This window comes from Anolis sagrei, chromosome 5 (assembly GCF_037176765.1).
Source record: "Anolis sagrei isolate rAnoSag1 chromosome 5, rAnoSag1.mat, whole genome shotgun sequence".
NCBI classification, from domain to species: Eukaryota; Metazoa; Chordata; class Lepidosauria; order Squamata; family Dactyloidae; genus Anolis; species Anolis sagrei.
In genome coordinates, this window is record NC_090025.1 from 100,323,462 (window position 1) to 100,330,038 (window position 6,577).

General features: G+C 41.5%; 1 pseudogene; it reads left to right on the forward strand.

The window, feature by feature from the left end:
- Positions 1 to 4,568, forward strand: part of LOC137097177 (protein FAM118A-like) — a 49,230-nt pseudogene extending 44,662 nt beyond the window's left edge.
- Positions 4,569 to 6,577: the final 2,009 nt, after the last annotated feature.

A 6,577-nucleotide genomic window follows, 5' to 3' on the forward strand; every position in this document is an offset into this window, starting at 1 on the left:
GAATGTTTCAACTGACCACCTTGATTAGCATTTAATTGCCTGCCAGTGCCTGGAGCAATCTTTTGTTGAGAGGTGATTAGATGTCCTTGTTTGTTTCCTCTCTGTTGTTGTGCTGTTCATTTTCATGGTTTCCTCCTTTCTGCTGAAATTGTCCACATGCTTGTGGATTTCAATGGCTTCTCTGTGTAGTCTGACATGGTGGTTGTTGGAGTGATCCAGCATTTCTGTGTTCTCAACTAATATGCTGTGTCCAGGTTGGTTATTAAGGTGCTCTGCTATGGCTGACTTCTCTGGTTGAATCAGTCTGCAGTACCTTTCATGTTCCTTGATTCGTGTTTGGCCAATGGTGCGTTTGGTGGTCCCTATGTAGACTTGTCCGCAGCTGCATAGTATATGGTAGACTCCTGAAGAAATGAGAGGATCCCTCTTGTCCTTTGCCGAACGAAGCATTTGTTGAATTTCTTGGTGGGTCTGTAGATAGTTTGTATGTTGTGTTTCCTCATCAGCTTCCCTATGCGGTCAGTGGTTCCCTTGATGTATGGCAGGAACACTTTTCCTCTGGGTGGATCTTCGCCTTTACTCTCGTGGCTTGTTCTTGGCCTTGCAGCTCTTCTGATGTCTGAGGTGGAGTATCCATTGGCCTGTAGAGCCCAGTTTAAGTGGTTCAGTTCATCTTGGAGAAGGTGGTGTTCGCAGATTCTTTTTGCACGGTCTGCCAAGGCTTTAATGGTGCTTCTTTTTTTGACTTGGGTGATGGTTGGAGTTTTTATGTAGATATCTATCCGTGTGTGTGTGTTTTCTGTAAACAGTGTGACCCAATTATTGATCTGGTTTACAGATGACTAGGACATCTAGAAAAGGCAGACTTCCTTCATTTTCTTTTTCCATGGTGAACTGGATGTTTGGGTAGATGTAGATGCTGTTGAGATGTTCCAGGAACCTGTTGAGTTCTTCTTCTCCATGGCTCCAAATGGTGAAGGTGTCATCCACATATCTGAACCATATAGTGGGCTTTTTTGTGGCTGTTTCCAGGGCTTGTTTTTCAAAGTGTTCCATGTAGAAATTAGCTATGACCAGGCTGAGAGGGCTCCCCATCGCTACTCCATCTTTCTGTTCATAGAATTCATGGTCTCACTGAAAGTAGCTGGTGGTGAGGCACTCCAACAACCACTGGCAGGCAATTAAATGCTAATCAAGGTGGTCAGTTGAAACATTCACACCTAGCTCCAGCAGACAAGAGTCCTTTGTCTCACCCTGGTCATTCCACAGATATATAAACCCTTTTTCCTAGTTCCAACAGACCTCACTACCTCTGAGGATGCTTGCCATAGATGCAGGCGAAACGTCAGGAGAAATGCCTCTAGAACATGGCCATATAGCCCGAAAAAACCTACAACATCCCAATAATACAGAATGTTCTCTCCATGCCTTGATCAAATGTATTCATATACCTTCCATATTATGAGGAGGAGAGTATTGTCAGAAAGAAGCTTGGAAAAGTTACTATTTGGACTCCAAATCCCACAATGGCAAGGGGATTCTGGAGTTCAAAAAGGTAACTTTTCCAAGCCCTGACATCATGATAGCGAGCCTAGAAACGCTGGCAGTGCCTTACTTTTCGGAGAACCTCATGGACCATTTCTAGTGCCAGCCAGAGATTTTCAATTTCTTCCTTCAAGCTTTGTTCATTGATGTTTTTTGGACAGTCTTTGAGTTCTTTTTTTAATTCAAGGATTTCAGCCGTATTCTTAGAGATGGCTGTGGACAGCTGCTTCTTCAGGAGCAGGTACTGTATGTTCTACAATGAGGGAACCAAAAAGAGAATATATGAGTTCATTCCAAAATTCCACAGAAGTAATAACACACCAGGAAAAAATCTACAGCCATTATTGAAATAAACAGCTATTAATTGTGTGTTTCCACTAGATGCTGACCAAGATTCATGCTTAATCACCTAATGGTTCCTACTGAGATGCCATTTGCTAGATCTTCCAGAACAACTCTATGGTATTCTATTTCTTATATAGAAACCTTTGTAATTGGGGATGTAGTCTGTGCAAAAGTCACAGAACTGATTTGCATAGAAAACACCATTCTGTACATATAAAGTGACATATTTCCATAGAAACATTATTTTCTGTACAGGAAATGCAGTCGTTTCTGGTCACTCAGGCAGGGAGCTTTGAGATGGTTGAACAGAAGCTCTCCGAAGCCCTTACTGCCTATAACAGGAAAAACCAGCTGATCCCTAATCCATCTAAAATGCAGAGATGTGCTTTTCACCTTAAGAACAGATAAGCATCCTGAGCTCTGAGGATGACCTGGGAAGGAATCCCACTGGAGCATTGCAGTACACCCAAATACCTTGGAGTCACTCTGGACCGTGCCCTGACCTACAAGAAGCACTGCTTGAATATCAAGCAAAAAGTGGGTGCTAGAAACAATATCATACAAAAGCTGACTGGTACAACCTGGGGATCCCAACCAAATACAGTGAAGACATCTGCTCTTGCGCTCTGCTACTCTGCTGCTGAGTATGCATGCCCAGTGTGGAACACATCTCACCACACTAAAACAGTGGATGTGGCTCTTAATGAGACATGCCGCATTATCACGGGGTGTCTGCGCCCTACACTACTGGAGAAATTACACTGTTTAGCCAGTATTGCACCACCTGACATCCGCCGGGAAGTAGCCGCCAATAGTGAAAGGACCAAGGCAGAGACATCTCCAGCCCACCCCCTGTTTGGGTATTAGCCAGCACGTCAACGACTTAAATCAAGAAATAGTTTTCTAAGATCTACAGAGACACTCGCTGGAACGCCTCAGCAAGCGAGAGTCCAAAAGTGGCAGGCTAAAACCCAGAACCCCAACCAATGGCTGATACCAAATGAGAGACTCCCTCCTGGGCACATAAAAAACTGGGTGACTTGGAAGGCACTGAACAGACTGCGCTCTGGCACCACGAGATGCAGAGCCAACCTTAAGAAATGGGGCTACAAAGTGGAATCCACAACATGCGAGTGTGGAGAAGAGCAAACTACAGACCACCTGCTGCACTGCAACCTGAGCCCTGCCACATGCACAATGGAGGACCTTCTTATAGTAAAATCAGAGGCACTCCAAGTGGCCAGGTACTGGTCAAAGGACATTTAATCAACTACCAAGTTTGCAAACTGTGTGTTTTGTTTGTTTGTTTTAAATGCAATACAACTGTTCGGTTTGCTCCTGACACGATAAATAAATAGGAAATCCAGTTTTCTGCACAAAACAAAAGTGTGTGTGAAATTTTCATCAACTAATTCCTAAAACCTGAATAGCCTTTAAAAATGTGTGGCTTTCCAAATGTGAAGAAAATTACTTCCTTTGAGAAGAATCTTAGATCATCATTACATCCCAAATAACAAGGTTTTCTTCTTTTTCAGGTTTTAAGAATTGAGAAGGGAGTGCTTAGGAGAATTCTACATAATAGGATTGCCATCAAAATGAAAAAGATTCAATAACTATCAGAAGAGTTCAGAAATGAAATGAGACTGACGGGAGGTTTTGGAGTCTCATTGTCTTTAAAACAGCAATAAGTGATTCTCTGAGAAATCCTAATGAACGTGTGGAAGGCTGGGATAAGAAAGATCAACACAAAGATGACCAGAACGAAATAATGCTTCTGATCAAGAGCCATAGAGGACATATCAAATGAATTGTAAACTCTCAAATATAGAACATAACATTGCTGCAAATGGGAGGACAATTACTCTTTAAGTTTCACAATAGTATGAAGGCGAAATTAAATATAAAATGAATCAAGTTAATGGCATTATCCGTTGATCTTACAGAGATTGTTGAAATATCAATTATGAATATTTTTGTTATAAAATGCCACAATGAGGGCAATGGAGACCTCAGCCGATGGAAGCTTCCTCCAAATCACAAAAGAAAAGTCTATCCGATATATGTATCATTTCCATTAAAAAAAGAAGCTTTCCTTTGTAATCCATGATCAAGGGAAGCAAAAGCGGGCAAAGATTGTTCTCTTTTTTGTTGAGGTCTGCCTTGGCATGGCTTTTTTTGTCAATAGAGATAAGCAATGGAAGAACAGCACCATGAAGTCTTAGTAGGAAAGCTTGGCCTGGCAGCATTTTCCTTTCAGTGCTATGACAGAACCTGCACACTGGAGGGATTTCTCTTCGAGACGTAGAATTGTCTTATTTAATTCAGTCAAAGCCAAGTTTAAAGAAGGCTATGCTTTTGCTTTTTTGTTGTTGTTAAATGATCACACAAGATGTCAATTTCTTTTCTTTTTCTTTTTTGCATCTATGACCTTCAGAAGGATTTTCCTTGGTTATTTTGTGAGACCTTGAACCAAAGCTCCCTTTTGAGGTGGATACAACTCCCAGAACACCCTTAGCCGTTATGGCTGTCTGGGCAATATGGGAGCTATAGTTTTTTTAAAAGGAACTTTTCTGTACTCTGCTTTTTCAGTCATGATGTCAAGATGCAGGACCTTGCATGGCAGTAAGAAAGGTCCTTCTGGGGAAGACTATTTGGAGGTTTTTTAGCGTATTGCGCGGTCGCGTCCGCCATTAACGAATCGATTCGTAATTGTTTCGTAATTATTTTACGAATTACGAAATTTCGTAATTATCGAACTTTTTTACAGAAAAATTTTGGAATTCTTTTAAAAATCGAAACACAAAAACCCCCAAAAAACGAATCGATTTTAGAAACAATTTTTTCCGTTGTTACCCAGGCCTAATGCATAGGTATAGCTGGTGAGAGGCTTTCCCTTTTTCTTTCTGTTTTGCATGCTCAATAAGGGAGTCTAAAGATAAATGCTGTTGACCTTGTCTATTCTAGGCAAGTACACACATCTATATAGGACCATGCAGATTTAGAATAGATTACAGATTAATCACCATGACTCTACCCTTGGAAGACAATCATACTTGACCATGAGTGATCACTGCCTGTAACAGGTACTGCAGGATCCCAGATCAAATTTTAACTTTTGTTTACTGCAGACAGACTCTTGTAATCCAATACCAAAAGCCCATGGTTTGCTATCCTCCCTTCAAAATATGTACTCCCAATCCTCCTATCGTTAAAACCATCCTGCCAAGCAGAGGACAAGGAGGTGTAGTGAGGGCAGGATTGAAACGCTTGTGCAAAAAGGAATGTCTTTGTCAGAGGGTCCTTCCACACAGCTGTATAAAATCCACATTAAACTGGATTATATGGCAGTGTGGACTCAGATATTCCATTTCAAAGCAGATATAGTAGATTATTTTGTGGTCCGTGCTCTTGTTACATCCCGAATAGACTACTGCTACGCACTCTATGTGGGGCTGCCTTTGAAGACTGCCCGGAGGCTTCAACTAGTCCAATGGTCGGCAGTCAGGTTGCTCACCGGAGCGACGTGCAGGGAACATACAACTCCTTTGTTACGCCAACTCTACTGGCTACCGATCAGCTTCCGAGCACAATTCAAAGTGCTGGTTGTAACCTTTAAAGCCCTAAACGGTTCTGGCCCAGTCTACCTGTCCAAATGTATCACCTGCTATGAACCATCACGAAGTTTAAGATCTTCAGGAGAGACCCTGCTCTCGATCCCACCACTACCGCAAACACGGTTGATGGGGACAAGAAACAGGGCCTTCTCAGCAGTGGCCCCCTGCCTATGGAACGCCCACCCTAAAGATATCAGATTGGCCACCTCCCTCTTGTCCTTTAGAAGGAAAATCAAGACCTGGTTATGGGACCAAGCGTTTGATCAGTGAGCAGCAATTTGAAGAAGATCGCACAACTTATGGCAATGAATTGACCCGGACTGGTTTTTGGATTTTGATTTTAATTGATGTGTCTTAATTAATTGTTTTAATTGTTGTTTTAATTTTTAATATTTTGATTGTACTGTGGTTGTTTTTATGATGCTAGCATCGTATGATGCTTTTGTTAGGCTGCCCTGAGTCCCCTTCAGGGGGAGAAGGGCGGGGTAAAAATATAGGAAATAAATAAATTAAATAAAATTATCTGCCTTGATATTCTGAGTTATATGGCTGTGTGGAAGGGCCCCATGGGCCCAGAGATTTCATTAAGTGAGCTTCCATGTATTTTGATATAGCCTACAACCATTGTTGCTATTGCTGCCATTGTATTCTTTTTCTTGAAGAGTGCTCATTAAGTATTTAACAGCTGTTTCTTCAGAATATTGAGGCATACCCTTCATTCCACAAAAAACTCAAATAACTGACAGCTAATGTGGTTTTGTGGTTGGGATGCTGGTCTAAAATGAGATATTTCTGGATGTACATATAGTTCAGAATTGGGCAACTGTGATGGATCCAGGGGTGAATGGGAATCCACTGGAAGCAACACAGACTGCCAAAACACTAAAGCAAACAAAGAACTACAAACCAAAGCAAAACCCAACCTGAACAACTGGTAGTTCCTGGATCTTCACTTCTAAATTTCAAAATTAGATTGTATTTCCAAGTTGAACAATTCCTTTTAAAAGCTTTTTCAAAGATTGAACCAGCCAGAAATGCAGGATCCAAATCTAAATATAGGTAAAGGTAAAGGT